This window comes from Stylophora pistillata, chromosome 1 (assembly GCF_964205215.1).
Source record: "Stylophora pistillata chromosome 1, jaStyPist1.2, whole genome shotgun sequence".
NCBI classification, from domain to species: domain Eukaryota; kingdom Metazoa; phylum Cnidaria; class Anthozoa; order Scleractinia; family Pocilloporidae; genus Stylophora; species Stylophora pistillata.
This window is the reverse complement of record NC_142519.1, coordinates 7,807,962-7,830,659: the sequence shown is the minus strand read 5'-3', so window position 1 is coordinate 7,830,659 and position 22,698 is coordinate 7,807,962. Positions and strand designations below refer to the sequence as shown.

The 22,698-nt window shown below is 44.3% G+C and overlaps 1 protein-coding gene across 4 annotated transcripts in view; it reads left to right on the top strand.

Annotated features, from left to right (window-relative positions):
• The window catches only part of LOC148741091 (fibroleukin-like), a 371,193-nt gene that overhangs the window by 285,144 nt on the left and 63,351 nt on the right, over nt 1–22,698 (top strand). The gene's annotated exons all lie outside the window — the stretch shown is intronic.

The following is a 22,698-nucleotide window of genomic DNA, read 5'->3' as shown; positions in this document are numbered from 1 at the left end:
ATCGTGCTTGATTTCTTGCCCCATGCTCTTTAATTGGCCGCCTGTAAAGCTTGTTGAGAGTTTAACAGCTACTACTTGCAGCAACCTCTATATTCCCCCGATAGCTTTTCTTAACTCTAATGGTACAGAACTTTGATGACTCAGGCCAGAAATAACATCATTCACTCTACCATCCCTGTAATAAAAAACTTTGGATTTTTCTCTCCATACAGGGGGCCGCAAATGTATTTTTACCCTCGCACGTTTATAAAAGCATTCGGCATACCTGCTAACAAAGCTTGGATGTATGTTTCAGGAACTTAGTATCTTTCAACTCGACACCATTTGCCTGAAACCAAAATAATAATTACGAAAGTTAAGAGATTATTTACTTCTGGAGTGAAATGTACTAAATGATTTGCCCTTTCAAACATAAACCTGAGTTATCAGGTTTTGTCAATCACAAAATTACACGCCGGGTTATTAGTATTCCTTGGGGACCTTCCTATATTATCATAAATATCTAAGACAAGCAGGTCATTTAGCTAGGTAATCTATGTTAAAAACCGCGCTGTACAGCACTTAGAATTATTTTCCTCACTCATTTTTCTCACACTGCAACTTCGCGTACAACGCAGTCATATCTTACAACGCAGTCATATCTTACTACGCAGTCATATCTGGTGTCCAATTGGGAGAAGAGCTTATTGTTTTTGTTTTAGCGGTGAATTGCGATTTCTTGTATGTCCCCTATTTCGTCGAAGAAAAGCTCGAACAAATACTGAAAGTAATGAGTAAGTCACTATGAACAACTAGTGCAAAGTGACAGCACTATCGAGCCAAACTGAGAACTGTTCTTTAATGATTTTTAACGTGAACCACCAATTCTTACTATTTTTAATTTCTGCGTTTTAATAGACTTTGACATGTTCTTGAGAAGATATTAAATCGGTTAGCGCTGTTGTTCCCTTCTAAATTATTTTGGTGGAAGCGCCTCAGAAGACACTGGTTTAACTAAAACCATGTTGGGCGACGTTACATTTTGACTGCACAACCCGCAATTAAATTTAATTTTAACAGCTATTCGAGTGTGTGAAGAACGGAAAAGAGCAAAATTACATACCATCGGCCTTTCGATGCACGGACGAATTAAAACTTTTTACAATTCCACTTATCCATTGCTTGTAACTGAAAGACCTTGTCCTTATTCTTGCGGGAGGCCGTACGATCTGTAGTCCATCGTAGAACTTGGCAAACTTAGCGCACTCTGCCTCGAGCGCAACAAGGTGATCTTTCGATTCTCTATCTCACTAGCGCAGTTGTTGTGCGGAACATGGACGAATAATACATCGCAGCGTGTCTTGTAGATAGCTAGAGATGCCATGCATGTTTAGGATAAGCGCTGAATATGGACGAGCGTTAAAGCCGCCACTGAAAAAGCACAATCGACCGATTTTCATTGTAAGGATCAGGCCTTTCACACAGCTGTCAGAATTAAAGAGAGGAAGAACGTCGATCTCGCTCACCTAAGTAGCGAAGTACACCACGAGCGGCGACGATGATCAAACACCTGGAAGATCACCGTGGTGTCCCTCTACTCTTTGGTATCATAACCAAGAGCGAGCCCTTTCGACTTGTCACTAAGTTTTACGGTTTATAAAACAAAGGCCCCGCTCTACACAAAGCCTTAAAGAATGAAACACTAGAAAAGCTTGCTTAGCTTGGAATTATAAAAATTTCCTTTCTTAAAAATCGAAGATTTTCATGGTTTCCGTAACTTCGTATTTTTCCAAATTTCCTCTTTTACATGTTATGCTGTTTTGCATTTTCTTCAGCGTATAATTTAGTTCAGCGTCGATCATTTATCATCCTTAGAAGAAAATATTCTGATCTTTACGTTTAACTATAAAATTGCTTTGGCTTACATTGTGCGCATAAAAGGAGCGTTAAATTAAACATGAGTTGATTCCACGCGAGGGTTTTACCTGGAAAAATGCCTGCACACGAGAGACACCGACATTACCGCGTGTCCCTTTCTGGAAAACATTCGTGTTATGACAAGAAAGGTCAGCTTAAGGGTTTTGGGTTACCCAAACTATGCAATTTTGACGCCGAAAAGTGCCAAAAAGTAATTACAGAAACTTCATCCGCAACACCTTGAACGTGCTGTGGGCGCGAACTGAGATCTTCTCTTACAGTTAATAATTGCCAGGCGGAACTCAGATCCGGCTTAGCCTAATTTGCATAAATTTTTTTGGTGGGCAAAGCTCGTCATGCAATTAACTTAATGACAGCATATTGTTCAATTAGACGTGCTAGCTTAGGACTTTCTATGAGGCAGAATGCGGGGCCCGTAAGGGCCAGTTCAAACGTCGAATTTCACATGTGCCGAACTTAACTCCTAATTTAGTCGACTAAAATAGTTAAATACGGCATTTGGTTTAAACGTCGAATTTAACTCTGTCGAATTTAACTCTGTCGAATTTAACTCTGTTCACTACTTATTTGCTAGAGGAAGATGTCTATTGAGCGTTTGTTTAATTGCTTTACTGATGCTTTTGTTTTGCTGTTTGTTTTTGCTTCGTCATCTTGGCTTTTCGTCATGATACTTTGACTTGATTCACGTTCCATCGTTTCAGTAAAACACGACCCACAATATGCCACATATTTTCCTATTTTCCACTCAGGAGTGCCCTCTTCGTTTTCAATAACCGAACACCTCATACAAAAGTATTACAGTACGTCAAAGATTTCTATTTTGTCTTTGCAATGCAAGAATCAAACTACGAATTCCTTCGTCTCCCACCATATTTTTGTGCTGTTTTGGCTTTTTCGCGCATGGCATTTACAGAATTCCTGGCGAGTTGTGGGTAATAAATGAATCATAATAATTTCCTATAATTCATGTATTAAGTTCGGTACATGTAAAATGCGACGTTTGAATCAAAAGTCGCACCTAAGTCGAACCTTCGACTAGTCGCAGATACGCCAAAAGTCGCATTTAATTTAAAACAGTCGAATTTTATTGATTCAAACGCCGCACTTCACATGCATTTAACTCTCGCATTAAGTTCGGCACATGTGAAATTCAGCGTTTGACCCGGGCCTAAAAAATTCGATAAAATTCTATCTTTTGTAAATTGCGATGATCAGAATCATTACCAACAGACCCACAGATTTCTAGCAATGATTGATGAGAACTAGAAACAAATCTTCAACCTCTTTGTCCTCGAGAGGGACTAAACTCCTTTTCGAAGAAACAATCCAATAACCTTTGTTTTAAGAGACAGAGCAAAGTGGTAAACGAGAAGAACAACTCAACGAGTGTCAACAGGTTCTTATTTTGAGACGTGTTATTTTAGAACTTCTTATAGGGAAGAATGTAGGATATTTTAACGAGCGTGACTTTCATTGTAAAGTCGACAAGAGTGGCTTTTTAATCACAAGATATAAAATTAATCCAATTACACATGTATACAACTTCACGTACCATGAACACATTTTTAGGTAACGTTTAAAGCCTTTTTTTTTTTTTTTTTCGTAAAGCGCTGTAATTGAAATCTGTTATGGAATGAAAGGCTTGCAATTAGCCGTGTTACAGGACCGATCATTAATAGACGCGTTTTTTTATCTTCAACAAAGCTAAGGTAAAAAAAAAAAAACTTCCTTCGACTATGTCACGTCTAGCGGCTATAGGTATTTTTTCCACTAAGGTCTTCACTGTTTACCCAGAGAACTCTCTTATCTCATAACTCACCAATTAGTCTGGTGATGAATTGCTCAATCTTTTGGATTGGATCTCTCTTGCTTTGATTCTTCAGGAGTGCTGGTTTTTCCACTCTACCAAACTTACAATCCTAGTTCATGCATACAGGTAATGTATTAACAGTTAAGCTGCACGCATAGATAGGAGCGAGAGAAATAAGTACTTCAAAGGAAATAAATTCTCTCTGCCGTTTGACAAACTCTGGCTATTTTAACCAATTTTATTTTTCGACGAGGTCATCGAAGAACAAATGGATACATGCAACAACATAAACCCATATAAACTAATACCTGGGAATTAATTTTAAATCCTCGACATGAAACAAGAATAACGGAAAAAAGGCCTTAAATCACCGTGAATGAGGTAATGAAAGTGAAATAAAATGAAAAATGAGATTGTGGTTTTATAACACAGCTTGTGGATCATTGGGGAAACCTGTGAGATAGGTCTAAGAAACTTACCTCGTGGATGAGTTACTCGGTGATCATGGAAGGGCTAGTCAGCTCTTACAAGAGCGACAACATGACTCAGAAATGACTGACATCTGTCAAGGAATCAATTGTTCTTTATTTGTTAGGGTCAGCTGATCACCAATGAAAAATCAAAGTGTTCTGTGAGCAAACTCGTAAATTGACAGATGACTTAGAGTACGAGCAGTAGTTTAGCTTTCGTTGTGACTCTGTTGGCTGAAGATATATGATAAATTAAATTGTTTCTTTAATCATCAACTATTCAATGTAATAGCTTGCCAGTCCACACGAGGAGGGTATTCTGTTGGTACCTACTCAAATCTTGAATCAACCAATACTGAGGTATAATGATTTACAGTAAGTCAATGGATCAGCTATTTTAAACTCAACAATATTTATTTCGCACTAAGAGCTTGTTTTACATGAATTTGTTATTTGAACACCGACGAAAGGGACAGAAAAACGGTAAGCGAGCTGAAACAATGCAAGAATAAACTACAACAGAAGTAGAAAAAGCGATAAACACGCATAAGTTTATAATTGTCGTGAGTAATTGATTACTACACAAATATTTCCCACTGAGAACGTGTTTTACAGGATTTATGTAAGCAACGCAAAACTAGCCTTAATTAAAACGTGGTGAAAACAATGCAAGAAAAACTGTAACAAAAATGACAAGAAACTTAGTTGTCGCGAGTAGTTCTCTACTACACTCCGACACGTTTAACACTGTTTTGGCTTTTGTAATAAAAGGTGAAATTATGCAAGAACAGCGACTTTTTTTAAGATCGTGTCATTTGTCATGGTTTGGAGAGTGATGCCAATCCAAGTTGTTGAATGGTCGAGTTTTCTTCAAGCTTATATCCTCTTATGTAGACCTTTTTACGTTGTTTTAAGAAACATTAACAACACATTTTAGTTATATTAAGAATGGTTAGCAATTTAAAAGTAAGTAGCGAGCTTACCTCATTTGCAAAATGTTTTCAGCCCAAAGAGCTAACAAGTGACAGCATTTTCCCATTGAGCAACAACTTTTCAAAGATCGTGTCAACTGTCATGATTTGAAGAGTGTTGCCGATCATTAGTTGGATGGCTGAGTCTTCTCAACTTATATCTTTTAATTTAGCCCTTTAAGTCAACTTATCCTAGTTAAGGATGGACAGCAATTTAAAAATAAGGAGCGAGCATACCTCATTTGCATAATGTTTACAGCCCAACGAGCGATCGAGCGACCGCATTTTCCCACTATCCAAGAGAGCTAGTGTTGCGCACGCACAATTCGCGAATTAATAATGGAACAGAGGTGGAGAGGTCGACTACACTAGCGTTGTTTTCAGCTTGAGGTGGAAGGCGTTGTGGTTTCAAAACTCCAATCAAAAACATAAAAACTATATTTACCCGTGTTCTTGAAAACCAGCGTCCAAAGTGGCCAGAGCTCTCCCAGGTAAAAGAGCGCTTGTAATTCATAAACAAGTGGTTTCGTATGAAATGGATGTGTCAGAAATGTCTAACTAAAGGAAATACCTCCCGACCAGAAACGCTCCGAGACCATGATCGTATCACTATTTTGCCGCGAAATTCGTCCATAGCAACACAACTTCTATCGCGTGTATTTCGGAAACGGGACGTTCTCCAATCTTCAAATTTAGCAGATAAGCTAATATTACTATAAACTCAATATGCAAAAGCGAAAAAGCATTCTTAATTAAGACGTCGAGTTGATAGCCTCCTTTACCACCTTCAGGTAGTTCATCATTACCGAAATGATACCGCCGCCCAGTTAGCCCAATGGATATTGCACTGGACTGTTATGCGGGAGGTCGAGGGTTCGAGCCCCGACCGGACCAACACTCAAGGTCTTAAAATAATTGAGAAGAATTTGCTACCTTTCTATAACATCATGAAATGGTTAGATATTCTAGTCTTCTCGGATAGGGACGAATAAATGAAGGTCCCGTCTCCTGCAGGGTTGGGGGTCGGAGACGTTAATTTCCTACGCACGAGATTATTGTGTGATGGATGTCCTCCCCTGGGGTGGGATGGGTGAGATTACTGGGCCCGCAGTAATTGGTGCAAGCTGTTGCGGTGTCCCTGCCGGTTGGCGAAGCTAAATAAACAAAATAAACCAAATCAGTTTGATATTAAAAGAACCGATATCATCACTGTTCGCCAATCTTCCTTAAAGAAAACCTAGGCACACGAAAAGAGGACGGATGTTTTTCATTATCAGTGAGCAAAAAGTGATATGCGGAAAGAAAAAGTGCCGTTTGGAAGTAAATTAGCTCGCCTCGCAGCAGATGGCTGATTTTTGTTAGAAAGGTTGTATCTCGTGAAGGTCTTACAAAGAAAAAACAGATTAGTCTGAAAATTGTATTTTCAGGGTATACTAATTGACAAGAACTTAACCTGGAGGCATCATATTGATTATATTGCTTCGAAGATTAGCAAAATAGTCGGTATAATCGTTAGGCTTAGACATCATGTACCTTTAAATACCCTTCTTCAAATTTACCGTTCGCTGACTTTTCCCTACACGCTCTACGGTATAGCTGCTTGGAGAGTGATTAAAAAAAGATTCTCACCTTACAAAAGCGTGCACTCCGATTGATTTTCTTCTCAAGCAAAATATCTCATGCTATCCCTCTTTTTATAACTTCGAATATCCTACCCATTAATATGCTCTATTTTGAAACCATTTCTGCCATAATGCATGTCGTTTCTACTAGCTCTACACCTAGGATTATTCGCGAGCTTTTTATTAATTCATCTGACGTCCATACATATACCACGCGTTTTTCTTCCAAAGAGAATTTTTTATGTACAGAAATCTAGATTGCATGTGAAATTGAAGTCTTTCTCTGCGTTTGGTGCGAGGTTATGGAACTGTCTAAACCCTGACTTGCGTAAGCTCACGAAAAGAGCATTTAAAAGGAAAATTCATAAGTTGCTTTTGACTGTACTTGGGATTGAGGACTATTATGTTGACGCCCATTCACTAATATTGAAATTCAATACCAATGATTATGGAAAATTATAACTGTAGTAGTTCGCTCACATCCGTATATCACAATTCTCTCCTCTCTACTTTCCAGTCTGTTCTGCCTGTATTTGATTATTATGTCTTGTTTTAACTCACCAGTAATTTTATTGTATTTAATTTGTATGACAACTGTAAGTATTTTTTAACTTGTAATCATGTAGTAAACTAATGCATGGCTGTGTAAATTTGCTTTGCTTGCTTGTAATTGTAATATCCTGTGCTTTATCTACGCACTTTTCATAGGTTTTTCTTACGTGTTGACACGTGTGGAGTGGTCTGGCTACGTCTGTCGATAAATAACTTATTTATAAGCAAAATCGACACGTCCCAAGGCCTGGCCCAGAACCTATTATTTTTCGTTCCTTTGCTGACAACAAACTGCGAGACGATATTACTTTTCCAACGATAGCCACTGTCTTGTTCCCTAAGGAAACTCATCACCCCGCTTGGAAGCACTTACATTATACACCGTGGAGAACAAACTTCCTTGGCTAAGGAAAAGGATCCAAGGATTTATTAACTTCGATTGGTCATTAGTAATAATGAAGACATCACAAAGATCTGCAATAAAACATAGTTAGTAGCTCCCTCTACTAATTATGAACAAAATCAGCAAACAACAAAGCTTTACCACTCGAATTTCTGAAACAACAATGAACTCTACGTGAAGCAGATACAAAATACGAAAGAAAAAGACAGCAACATATCGACAACTTCCTGCTCACGGTAAAACATCCTTCCTGGAAGTCTAAAAGTTCCCTAGAGACACTAAAAAATTAATTGGGACATTTTTGTGGTAAAACGTAATATTTTCGAATCTGATGTCGGTACCGCTTAATTATGCGACCTCTGAAGAAGTTTTGATTCCATAATTACTCTGATAACAATTTGGTAAACATGATGTCGGTATGAGTAGACTCTATTACTCACCGTCTGTGCTTGTCTCTTGTTTCGCTGGGTAAACATAAAGATAGTTCTTAGAGCAGAATTACTCTTTAAATCAGTCAGTGAAATCCCTTCAAGTAATTACCGCACTAATCTGTCCTTTCAGAAGGAATAAGCACGCCTCCCACGATTAAAGATAAGGAAACCTTTTACGTTCTTTTAGTACAGGATTTACAGCTTATCGCCTCCCACGCAGACAGACAAGAAAAGGTCTGTAGTTTTTTGCTTTGTTTTCTTTTTTCGTGGAGAAAATTTATTTTTGCTGCTTCATTTCCTACCCGTTTCGAAATGAGACATCTCTTACTTCTCAGCTGAGATGATGAAAACTTTCTTTCATTATTCTATTTAATCAGTGATGGTTTTTACACATTCGACTCAATGCTTAATCCATTCGTGCTTCCTCGATACAAAAAAAATGATGATAAATTTTTGAATAGACAAAAAAGTCAATGATTTGATAAATGAGAAAAAAAAAAGAGAAATTTCTTAAAAGAGAAAATAAATCAAAGCATATCAAATAAGAAATTGCCGAAAAACGTGTCTGTACTTTAAATTTGACTGGTACTAAACCGTTAAGACGAAGTCCTTTATTCGGAAATGGACTGTGACATTGTACAGTCGCATAGACGGTAAAGTGATTAAGCTAAGTTTTTAATCGTTTAAACAAGAAAAGATAAAACGGGAAAGATAATCAGAGAAGACTGCTCAAAGCATGAAGTTTTACATTGATATTACTGTGTAGGTTGTACTCACAAACTTTATCCGAGAGGGATGGAATTGTTAACACAGTAACCAGCTTCAACAACTAAAAGTGTAATTACTTTTCATTAAAACTATAAAAATGTGACAAGGAAAATCGCAAAGATGTTACTATATAGCACGACTATTAACTATTCTCTTTTTTGTAAACTTTGGATTCACGGAAATATCAAGTTGTTATCAGACTGTTGTTGATTCTTTGAAATCAGTCGCCTGACATTTTAATTTACCTAATCATTCTAAGCAACATATGGCAATCTGCGGTCTTTCCTTACACTTAGGTAGCACGGAAAGCCGTAAAACTCTTGAACAAAAGCTCATCTTTCAAACCGACAGTCTAAATCCCACAGGTATCAACGAACGCTTTTCATTCCACTAGTTTGTTCGCGTTTTTCTCGTTGCCATGTTCCCACCAATCACGTAGCTCCATTTTCTGCCTTTAAAAGCACACACAACCCACAATTCCTCTATTCGCTCCGACGAAGGGCTAACGCTCGAAACGTCAGCTTTTATAATCGTAACGGTGGCCAATTTACCATTTAAACTTTGTTTATATATCGAAATTATTTCGGTACCCCCCCAACGCAGCCCCAAACAGTTTCTTTAGAAACTATCAGCCTTTATTCATTTGTCTTTGATTCTGACGATCATCAGTTTCGTATCCACAAATAAAATACTTCATTTTATCCCATTTTGTTATTATTACCTACCAGGTATTAGATCGCAACCTTGTTTTTTTGTTTATTTTTTTTTTGTTCTTCTTAGGGAATCATTAGTAAACCAAGTCAGATTGAGGGAGATGAATATCGGACGTTATTTAAGAATGGTGAACACCACATAAACAACTTCGTAAACAAAAGATATCTTTAAATTTAGATAAGTGGAATCTTGAAGTGAAGACAAAATTGTTAACTGAATTAAAAAAAAAGATTCAAGAAGGGAAGTTAGATTTCTCCTGTTTACATCCGACTTTGCTTTTTAGACCCAAAAGTGACTTTTCCTCAGTTCACGAGTAAAAACAGACTTTTGCTCACACAGAATCAATTATCCACTTTGTTTAAGCTTTTTTTGTAAATGAACAAATGCATTAAGCAGGTAGAAATTCTTAGGAGTCGTTTTCGCCCATTTCTAAAAATAGAAAAAGAAAAAGGAAACGATTAGGTTAGTTTTTAAGAAGTCCGTATATCTGGCAAAAATTGTTCATTACCTTCGCTAGGCCTTCCGGTGGACGTCTCTAAGTTTCAGTCACTTAAAGATCCTTGAACTCCTGATTTGGCAGCTTTGAAACGAAAATAGTTGCTTTACACCGAACAAAAAAACTTCCCGTCTAAAGAGAATGAAAACATTGTGGTCCCGTCTCACATACAAGGGCTTGTGAGACGGGACCTCCATTTATCGTCCCTATCCGAGAAGACTAGAAAGTCTAACCATTTGCAGATATTATAACAAAGGCAGCACTTTCTTCTCAGTTATTTAAAGACCCTGAGTCTTGGTCCGGCCGGATTTGAACTCACGACCTCCAGCACAACAGTCCGGCGCTCTACCAATTGAGCTAACAGGGAGGCTAGCTCATTATATATATAATCATAGTACCTACTAACTGCAGACAGTACTGTTTCGGCCTTCTGGGCCTCATCAGTGCAGTTTTTTTATGTTTAAGGCGGACGGCCAGGCTCCCGTTAGGGCGGTGCAATGCCTGCCGACCTAAATGTCTAATCCAAACCCGCCGCCAGAGTGCAAGGGCTTGAGGGTTGGGACCGCCATAAACGGAGGGCCCACCAGGACGCCAAACTCGCTGGGGGATCGAACCCCACCTCCCAGGTTAATCACACACTTTCAAAGATTAAACTCCCATGCTCAGATTAGTGATAATGGTTAGTCAAAGCACCAAAATACCACACTCACGCATACCCGCTGACACACTTACCTACAACAGTAGGGACAAAAGCAAACAAAAACATGGACAAAACATGAATAGAACAGAACCACTGTGCAGTACACCAATGAAGGAGACCCAGCACAAGTGGCTACATGACAGACACAACAGGACTGAGACGGAACAAAACCCCTGTGCAGTTCACCAATGAAGGAGACCCAGCACAAAAGGCAACATGACGGACACAGGAACACACGGGGGAGAAGGGGGAGAACTAAAGATTGAAGACCAGAGAGTTGCCTGAGACAGAAGCAATAACGCCACGAGCGCACCACTGTCTGTGGAAGAAGCGACGACGTCTGCTAGATTTGCACCGCCTGAAGGCTAGAGGTAGATAAAACTTCAAGCGGGCTTTAATGGACGCAATCACCGCAACGGCACCAGGACGAACATTACGGAACCGCTAATCGTTCCTACACAACCAAATACAGTACTTAGAAACATTAAGAAAGTAGACGAAACCCCAAGGGACAGAAATCAATTCACTCGTCTTAAACCCGAAAAGAACATGACGTAAAAGAATGACAGGACTCATAGGGGAGAAAACGAACAACAAAGACTGGACCCAGGAGAGAACACTCTGAGCAAGCGGACAATAGTAAAACAGATGCTCAAGTGACTCAACCTGGGGACCGCAAAAACAGAACGGAGAAACCGACAAACCAAAAAGAGAGAGACGCCGAGCGGTGTACAGAACGCCATGCGCAATCTTCCAGTTAAGGTCGGTGACACGACGATCCAGGTCGAACATAGACAGGGTACGCCACGTGGCAGGCCAATCAAGATTAGGGAATTGAAGTTCATACTTGTACACACAACGGGGCTGGACCATGTTCTCAGAAAGGAGATACAAATAGCATGACTTAGAAGACATGCTGACAACAGGGGAACAGACCAAAGGAGACGAAGAAGCATAAACAAGGCAATCCCTGGACGTGGCAAAAGACCCATCAAGTTTCCGCCACGCTAGGATCAGAGACTGGTAGAATGGTGGCAAGGCTCTAGAGTCAACAGAAAAAGGGCGGGAAAACGCAACGAGAGGAGAGACACCAAGGACAGACTGAAACCAAAACGACATCAGTGAGACCCAACTGGAGGGAGAGGAGGCAAACCTCCTCACCCATTGACCCAGAAGAGCCCACACCTTGAAGCGAACACTGACCACTGAAAAACCACCAAAAAGAGCTGGCTGTACTACTGCAGCGCGGGCGACGAGCTCCCGCTTGCCAGACCAAAAGAATGAAACACAAGTCGAGTAAGCTCCGTCTCCACCCAAGCCGGCATGTGGATGAGTGACGCCACATACCAGACCCGGGAGAGGGCGAGAGCATTAATAACGAGAGCCTTGCCGCGAAAGGTCAGAACACGTGAACGCCAGGATTTGAGAACATGGTCCACCGCAGAAATGCGCGGGCGCCAATTATCCTCTTCCAGGTTACCAGGACCGATAAACACTCCAAGGACCTTGAGTTTCGAAGGTGTCCAATCGAAAGGGATGGGGGAGTCCGTACGGCCCCGCCAGCCGCCCAACCAAAGGCCCTTGGACTTTCCGAAGTTGATCTTTGACCCGGACGCCCGCTCATACTGATGATAAACTTCCAGAGCAGCTTTGATCCCATCGTCGGATGTTAAAATTAACGACGTGTCGTCAGCATACTGAGATATGGGGGATAGTGGGGGACACCCCGGGAAGGAAAGGCCAACGATACGGGGGTTAGAGCGAATACTACTGGAAAGGACCTCCGAAACCAAAACGTACAGCAGAGGAGACAGGGGACACCCCTGCCGGACACCTCGCGAGAGACCGAAAAACGGTGTCAGATGACCATTTACATTAATGGCACTTTGGACCTGCCTGTAGAACAAGTCTACCCAAGCAATGAATTGGATGCCGAAACCCATGGTGACAAGGGTAGATCGCAAAAAGCCCCAATCCACCCGGTCGAAGGCCTTGTCTTGGTCGAGGGATAAGATTGCAACCGCGGTGCCCGTAGACTCAGCATAACTCACAACATCACGGAAAAAGGTGACATTCTCCCCTATGAACCGACCCGGCACTCCACACGTCTGGTCCCGGTGCACGACCAGGTGAATGACACGGAGGAGCCGGCCAGCAATGGTTCGTGATGCCAGTTTATAGTCGACATTCAACAGCGAAATGGGACGCCAATTCTTTGGATCAAGACGATCCCCCTTTTTAAAAGACAACGAGATCACACCTCTACGCTGAGAGAGAGACAAAGAACCGGAGGAAAAACAGTCGTTAAGAACAGCCACGAGATCAGCACCGACTACGTCCCAGAAACGAAGATAGAACTCCGCTGGAAGGCCATCCAGTCCAGGAGCCTTGTCCCGCTTTATGCCCTTGAGAGCCTCATAGACCTCGAGGGGGGTGAGGAGGCCCTCACAACTATCAGCCCGATCTCGCGGAAGGACAGAAGACAGATTACCCAAAAGAGAAGATTGGATCAAAGTGTCAGTAGGAGAAGCCGTATACAAGTCGGAATAGAAAGAGCCGAGAGTGGCACACAAAGCAACAGAAGAAGAAACAATAGAGCCACCGGGCTCTCTCAGCGCAGAGATGCGGCGGTCGGCAGACCGCTTCTTTTCCAGGCGGAAGAAACAGGCCGAGGAGGACTCTCCCTTCTCAACCCACTTAACTCTTGATCGCACTTGAGCACCCTTGGCAACGTAGGTGTCCATAGCTGCCAGATCCGCCAGCGCAGATCGGTAAGGGCCCGCGCAGGAGGTCATGCCAGCATCCAGCTTGGCCCGAAGATGATCGATCAAGCGAACGAGGGCAGCCCTCGATGCAGTTGTTTGAGATGACTTTTTGCGACAGTACCTAATGGTAAGGCCTTTTATCCGACCTTTCCCGCGGTCCCACCATTTGGCGAGAGAGGGGAAGCCAGGAAGGGTACGACGCCACGAAATCCACTCTTCCCTAACGAGCTGGCAATATTCCGGGTCATCTAACATGGATGTGTTCAGTTTCCAGTAGCCTGGCCCAGGTGGGACGACGTCGGGAACAGAGACAGACAGCACTACTACACTGTGGTCCGAAAAGGGGCAGCAGTACATAGCGCAAGAGGACACCGATGGGAGCCAGGAAAAGGGCACCCCAAACAGATCAATGCGTGACGCCAAACTGCCATCCCACCTGGTCCAGGTGAAACCCGAGGAGGAGGGATGGAGGTAACGCCACACATCCATAACACAACATGCCTCGAAAAGCTGGGCCAGCGAAGAGGAACTGTCTCTGTATGAACTTGCAGGTTCAGAACCACGCCGGTCAAGGGCTCGGTCAAAGACGGCGTTGAAATCCCCAGTAAGCACAGTAGGGACAGATGGATCGACTTTCGAATGGAGGTCATCAAGGAATTTATTCCGCGCAGGGTTGCAGTTAGGGGCATAGACACAGACCCCACGGAAGACTTTGCCAAAGAGAGAGAATTCACATTGCAGATAACGACCATCGGCAGACCAGGAGTTTAGAAGAGATAAAGAAGAACGATAGAGAATAACACAACCACACGAGTGTCAGTACGAGTGTTATCAGTAGCGCTACCGTGATTAACGTTAACTACACTAATTGAATTAGGGGCACTGTCAGTACCACCATTTACTTCATTACTAGACACTAGTTCTCTATCATTATTTTCAGTTGACCCAGAAGGGGTCTTACCCGAGGCGTCTGCCCCTCTAGTTTGCTCATCATTCGGAGCCTCACTATTTCCTTTACAATTACTGACATTACTCTCTGACCCAGTCCGAGGAGAAAGATCAGTATTAGCGCTGGCATTGGCTAGATACTCAGCGAGCTCAACCTCTTGTGGGGCACTATCAGCAAGTTGTCTAAGGAAACTATTAGCTGCAACAGACAGCATTTGGACTGCCTGGGTAGCATAAGCCTCAAAGAGAGGAGCACCCGACACCGAGGCCTGGGTACTAGCCGCTATCCCATCGGCCACAGGGTCACCACTGGCCGGGGGGACGACAGGAATCTGTACCTGTACCAGTTGGCCGCTGGAGTCCAAAACAGGGGTGCCCAATTCCATGCCTGACACCTGGGAGGCCGCTTCACCCACCAAGGGTTCGGCCTCACTATCACCATCGACAGCGTCTTCGCACTCGATATCACCAGCCGCCTCAGCAGCATCGCCCTCATAAATGTCACGCCCATCATCGCCAGCCCCTTCCTCCCCACCAGCGCTACCAACCGGGGCCCCAGGGGCCACCGGGGGGGCCTGGGGAAGGATCCATGCAGATGTACACTCCCTAGCAAAATGCCCCGCCTTGTGGCAGCGGCGGCACTTACCCTTATCAGGGCACTGTTTTGCCGCGTGTCCAACTTGTCTACATATATCGCATCGCAAAGGCTGGTCACGGTACCACACCTTGCAGCGAATACCCCCGATGGAAATGAAACGAGGGATTTCCTTTTTGACAACCATTCTGACAAGACGACAGCCAGTAGAGACTGACGGCTTGCCAGGCCACATTTGATGGCGGACAGACTTGATCTCACCATAGCTTGAAAGCGCGTTCTTAACTGATTCCACTGGGCCCTCATAAGGAAACCAGTGGACGACGACCATACTAACTTGAGGGGGTGGTGGGGGGGGGAGAAATGACCTCACATTCGACCCCATTAAGAACCACCGACCCACATTCCTGATAGTGGAACATAGCTAACGCACCCTTTTCATCATCAAAAGTCACCCTGGCAATAAAACCGGGGCACTGCTGGATAGACACAACTTTAGCAACATGCCCAGTTTGCTCTTGGAAGTGGGCATCTATATAACTAACTATTTGTGTGGAAGTTGTCCCATTAGGGAACAAATTACAACGTATGTCAATGGTTCTTTGGAAACCAACCATAATTAAGATTTTGTAGTGCCCAGAACTCAACAAGAAACGTGAGTTCGGCCCCACGCAACACAGCCCAAAACTGGATGGGCGACCGAAAAATTTTGTTTCGCCGAAAACACACCGGAAAAATCGGAAAACGCCGAACACCCGGAAACCACGGTCGAGAAAGGCCGAAGAAAGGACCGAAAAAACCCTCCGAAATCAGTTCGAAGCCAGAAATCGGCAGGGTTGCCGAAGAAGTCCGAAAAACGCCGAAAGATAAAAAGGCGAAAGAGGACTAAAATCAACCAAAAGACAAATACTCACAAGAGTCCGTGCCCCAAGAGTGATCCTGCGCAGAATCCCAAAGTAGAGTGAATACTGTGGAGGTGAAGGAGTAAATCCTGGGCCTCATCAGTGCAGTTTTTTTTTTATGTTTAAGATGGACGGCCGGGCCCCCGATGAAGGGCGTGTGCAATGCCCGCCGACCAACAGGACTAATCCCACCCATGGCTTGCGTGCAATGCCTTAGTGTTAGGGTCCACAGAAACGAGGGTCACCAGACGCCAAACTCGCTGGGGAATCGAACCCCACCTCACAGAAACCAAAAATTGGGTACACAGAACTAAAACGAACAAAGACAAACAGACCAGTGCAGTACACCAACAAAGGAGACCAGCACATGGACAACAAAACAAATACTCACGAAAGGCTACTGTGCAGTGCACCAACAAAGGAGATCCAGCACAAGCAGCGGACAGACACACTTACAAAGTAGACAGAACGAACGATACTGGCCCAGTGCAGTGCACCAACGAAGGAGACCCAGCACATGGGTTACGAAACAGATACTAACAATTAGGCTACTGTGCAGTACACCAATGAAGGAGACCCAGCACAAGCAGCACAAAGACACGCTCACTCAAGCAAAAGATCACACGTCACTCAAGCAAAAGAAGAACGAGGCTACTGTGCAGTACACCAATAAAGGAGACCCAGCACGAGCAGCACCGAGACACACTCATTCGAGCAAAAAGGGAAACTAAATAACTACGGGGAGCAGGACTAAATGGAAAAGACAAGGGAGTCGTTTACCACTGAAGCTATGATGCCACGGGCGCCCCACTGATGATGGAAGACGCGACGACGCCTGTCAGACTTGCACCGCCTGAAGGAAATTGGTAAATAAAACTTCAGGCGGGCCTTGATAGAAGCAATCACCGCCACAGCGCCAGGACGAACGTTACGGAAACGGAAATCGTTCCTACTTCGCCTAATACAGAACTTAGAAACATTGAGCAGATAGACAAAGACACGCGGGACAGAAACCAGTTCACTAGAGTTGAAACCAAAGAGGACATGACGTAAAGAGATGGCAGGACACATAGGAGAGAAAGAAAACAGCAAGGACTGGACCCAGGCGAGAACACTCTGAGCAAGTGGACAGTAGAAGAACAAATGCTTGAGTGACTCGACCGTGGGTCCACAAAAACACGAGAGAGGAACAGATAAACCAAAAGAGGAGAGACGCCGGGCGGTGTACAGGACGCCGTGCGCAATCTTCCAATTTAGGTCGATGACACGACGGTCAAGATAAAAGAAGGATAGGGCACGCCACGTGGCAGGCCAGTCAAGGTTGGGATAGATGAATAGAAACTTAAGGACACAATAAGGCTGGACCATGTTCTCAGAGAGAAGATATAGGTAGCAAGACTTGGTAGACATAGTAAGAACGGGAGAACAAACAAGAGGGCATGAAGAGCCGTAGACTAAAGAGTTTTTTGACGTGGCGAAAGCCCCGTCGAGCTTACGCCAGGCCAAAACCAGAGCTTGATAGAAGGGCGGCAAGACCCTGAGGTCGAAACTAAAAGGACGAGAAAACACAACAAGAGGAGAGACACCAAACAAAGAGTTAAACCAAAAGGACATGAGAGCGACCCAACTGGATGGGGAGGAGACGAATATCCTCACCCATTGACCAAGGAGGGCCCTCACCTTGGACTGAATATTAACCACAGAAAAACCACCAAAAAGGGGAGATTGAACCACGGCCGAACGGGAGACGAGCTCACACTTGCCAGACCAGAAAAACGAGAAAACAAGACGGGAAAGCTTCGCCTCCACCCAGGCCGGCATGTGGATAAGAGAGGCCACATACCAAACCCGGGAGAGGGCGAGAGCGTTAATGACTAGGGCCTTGCCATGAAAAGAGAGAACACGAGAACGCCAAGACTTGAGAACACGGTCCACCGCATTAATGCGAGGACGCCAGTTGTCTTCATCAAGGTTACCGGGGCCGACAAACACCCCCAGCACCTTGAGCTTAGCAGGAGACCAGTCAAAAGGAACTAGGGGGTCCGTGCGACCCCGCCAACCACCCAACCAGAGACCCTTGGACTTAGAAAGGTTGATCTTAGATCCAGAAGATAGTTCAAAAAGCTTGTAAGTCTCAAGGGCAGCCAGAATGCCAGAATCAGTGGTAAGGATTAAAGATGTATCGTCCGCGTACTGCGAGATGGGAGACAGTACGGGACACCCAGGGAGAGACAGACCCTTGATACGGGGGTATGCACGGATACTACACGCAAGAACCTCAGACACAAGAACATATAGGAGGGGAGAAAGAGGGCACCCCTGCCGGACACCACGAGAAAGGCTAAAGAAAGGAGTCAGGAACCCATTCACATTGACCACGCTTTGAACATGAGTATAGAACAAGTCGACCCACGCGACAAAAGAAGGGCCAAAGCCCATGGTGACGAGAGTGGACCGCATGAAGCCCCAATCCACACGGTCAAAAGCCTTCTCTTGATCGAGGGACAGGATGGCGACAGGGGTGCCAGAAGACTCAGTATAGCTGACAACGTCTCTAAGCAGAGCCACATTTTCTCCGATGAAACGGCCGGGGACTCCGCATGTTTGATCACGGCTGACAACGAGGTGTATTACCCGGAGGAGACGCCCAGCTATGGCACGAGAAGCAAGTTTATAATCAACTTTTAGAAGAGATATGGGCCGCCAATTTTTGGGGTCAAGGCGGTCCCCCTTCTTGAAAGACAGAGTGATGATACCTCTGCGCTGAGAGAGGGAGAGAAAACCAGAGGAATAGCATTCGTTAAGAACAGAAACAAGATCAGAGCCAACCACGTCCCAGAAACGGAGATAGAATTCCATAGGCAGGCCGTCTAAACCAGGTGCCTTGTTACGAGCCATGCCCTTGAGAGCGACGAGGACCTCTGATGATGTAAGAGGGCCCTCACAACTGTTGGCCTGATCTTGAGAGAGAACAGAATACAAATTTTCAAGAAGAGAAGATTGAACATGAGGGTCAGTAGGAGAGGCTGTATAAAGACTAGAATAGAAGGAACCAAGAGACGCACAGAGATCGGCAGAAGACGAGACGATAGAGCCATCAGGCTCTCTCAGCGCAGAGATATGACGGTCAGCGGAGCGTTTTTTCTCGAGACGAAGAAAATACTGCGAGGAAGACTCACCCTCTTCAACCCATCGGACTCTCGCACGCACCTGAGCCCCCCTCGCAGCATGGGAATCAAGCCGAGCAAGCTCGGAACAAGCAGACCGCCAAGGGTCAATGCAGTAAGTAATTCCAGCATCAGCTTTGACCTGAAGATGCTGGACAAGACGTACCAGGGCATCTCTGGATGAAGATGTTGTGCGGGCTTTATTTGCACAAAAGCGGATAGTAAGCCCCTTGATTTTACTTTTCCCACGATCCCACCACTTAGCTGGAGAAGGAAAGCGGGGGATGGCAAGGCGCCAAGCAGACCATTCATCACGGACTAGTTGACGATAGTCCGGATCGTCGAGGATGGAAGTATTCAGCTTCCAGTAGCCTGGGCCAGGTGCAACGGCATCGGGAACAGACAGAGACAAACACAAACCGCGATGGTCGGAGAACGGACACACATACACGGAACAAGACGACACTGATGGGACCCACGCAAATGGGACCCCAAAAAGGTCAATACGCGACGCTAAACTGCCATTCCACCTGGTCCAGGTGAACCCAGGAGTAGTGGGGTGGAGATAACGCCAGATGTCAATGACGCAGGACGCCACAAAAAGATGGTTTAGTGTGGGAGAACTATCTCCAGACAAGGAGGCGGGGTCTGGGCCACGCCTATCTCGAGCCCTATCAAATACAGCATTGAAATCTCCAGCAAGGACCGTAAGGATGGAAGGGTCGATCCTTGAATGAAGGCCATCGAAAAACAGGTCTCGTGCAGGGTTGCAATTAGGAGCATAGACACAGACAACTCGGAAAATTTTATCATGAAACGAGAATTCGCATTGTAAGAAACGACCATCAGCAGACCAAGAGTTTAGAAGAGAGATAGAGGGACGATAGAGAACAACACACCCACAAGAGTGAATAGAACCCGGGGCTAGCACAGACAAGAAACCAGACGAGGAAAACCACGATGAACATTCAGTTAAGGAAACACAATGAGTCTCTTGAAGGCAGATAACATCCACCTTCACCGGGAGAGAGCGCAACCATTGCACGAGACCATCACGCTTCGACCGGTCCCTGATGCCATTGACATTCAAAGTAAGCAGAGACAAAGCCATGAGGAAGAGATGGATGACCCTCATGAAAGCCAGGGCTGGGGCTGGGGTTTCCCCTTCCTACTGGGATGATTGGGGACAGCCTTCGTACGCTTAGAGACCGCACTCGCCAACTGAGCATGAGAAGGAGCCATGACACGTTTCTAAGAGCGTTTCCTGGAGACAACTTCGAAACCGTCCGATGACATGCTCCTCGTGAGAGGAGAGGAGAATTCAGAAATATCAGGAGACTCTGAGCCCTGAACAGGGGTAGAGTCCTAAGAGGAGAATTCGGTGATATCATCATCGACATCACCCACATTGACTACTTTAGTGGTACTTTGACCAACACTAGTATTACTGGTACTGGTACTTTGACCAGACTTAACTATTTTACTGGTATTTTGACCAGACTTAACTATTTCACTGGTACTTTGACCAGACTTAACTAAAGAACTGGTACTTTGACCAGACTTAACTATTTCACTGGTACTTTGACCAGACTTAACATTATCAATAACTATTGGACTGGTACTTTGACCAGACTTAACACTATTATTAACTAAAGGACCGGTACTTTGACCGGTCTCACTATTATTGACTAAACTGGTGCTTTGACCAGCGATACTATTATTAGGAGTACAATTTATTCCTGAGGCCTCAGATGAATTAGATACGTTAATTGAAACATTGAATTCATTATTACTGGCTTCGCCAGGAGCAGAGATGACCATTTCTTCAGACGGAAGATCAACAGAATCGTTGGGTGGACAAGGAACGTTGCCCGGCAGATTGGCCACATCTCCAGAAGAAATGGGCGGGAAATCAGCGGCCGGGGGAACAACATGGGGCGTAGAGCCCCAGACATTTCCGGTACGGCGGGAAGGGCAGTTACGGGCAAGATGACCAGCTTCCCCACATTGCCTGCATTTTCCATTGTAGGGACAGTCAGCAGCTTTATGGCCCATGATTTTACAGATAAAGCAGAATGGCTTTATACCACGATACCAAATACGCACAGGGTAGCCGTCGATGGTAATTTGTGCGGGGATTGGTTTTTCCATGGACATAGTAAGAATTTGCGATCCAATAAGAAGATCTGGTCGCCCCATGAATGCCTGACGTTTACATAAGAAGACTTTCCCGAAAATCTTGAAGTCCTCGCAAAGGATCTCATCATCCCCTTCAGCGGGGTAATGATGGATGTAGACGAGCGTGTGCGGACGATCAGAATCAGTGACGCTACATTCTACGCCATCGAGATTGATGAAACCGGACTCAACAAGACTCGCCATATCATCAGGATCTTTAAAAGTGAGGCGAATAAGGCCTCCCGGAACGAACTGAACCGCAGATAGTTTATTAAAGTCGATTACTTTTTCTAACATTTTGAGAACAGCTGGTCTAGGGTGGACCGTAACTGCCGCCGTAGCATGGACAACACAAGTTCTAGCACAAATTAACATTTTGAAAAGGAATAGGAAGAGAGAAAAAAAACAAAAAGGAAAGAAAGGAGAGAAAAAGGACTGCAACAATTGCCAAAAAAGGCAAAAAACCCACCAAGTTCAGCAAAGCTGAAACCTGGATGGGTTCCCAACAAAGTTCGGACCCACCGAAAAAAAACAAAAAAGAGATGGGTGACCAAAAAAGGACTGGCGTTCCACTCCCGGCAGGTACTTAGCACAGTCGAATAAATTGAAAATGAGAGAATACTTACAAAATCCTTGCCCAAGATGAGGTTTCGGACCGACACTTTCCCTTGCAAAGATGAAATCCCGCGTCAGGTAAGTAGGGCGCACACTGTTTCGACCTATTTTGGCCTCATCAGTGCACTTTTTTATGTTTAAGGTGGACGGTCGGGCCCCGATGAAGGGAGGTGCAATCCCGCCGACCTACATGTCTAATCCCAACCCATTGGCTTACGTGCAATGCCTTAGGGAAGGGGACCACCAAAAAAGAGGGTCACCAGACGCCAAACTCGCTGGGGAATCGAACCCCACCTCACTTAAAAATTAACACACACACACCCAGAAATTAAACACACCCACTCAAAGCTTAACTAATTTTTTCTTTTAGTTTTTCTTTTTAAGCCTAAGTTAATTATATATTTTATTTTGGTTCTTTAGATTTTTTAAGGGACCGGTAAAGCCTAAAGGCAGTAGAAATTTCACGATGTTCAAAAACATATCTCGGATCAGAGTACCAAACGGAAATATCTTTACCAGCAGGAGCAGGCAGGTGATGTAACACAGCAATCTCGGCCAATAAAACCCGGTCCTCGGATGAAATAGTGCTAAGCCACGGGTCCTTTAAAAAAGCAGCGGAAAGTTCAGAGGGAGTAACAGCAATAGGCTTGGCTGCAGCAGCAGAATCAGTGGGT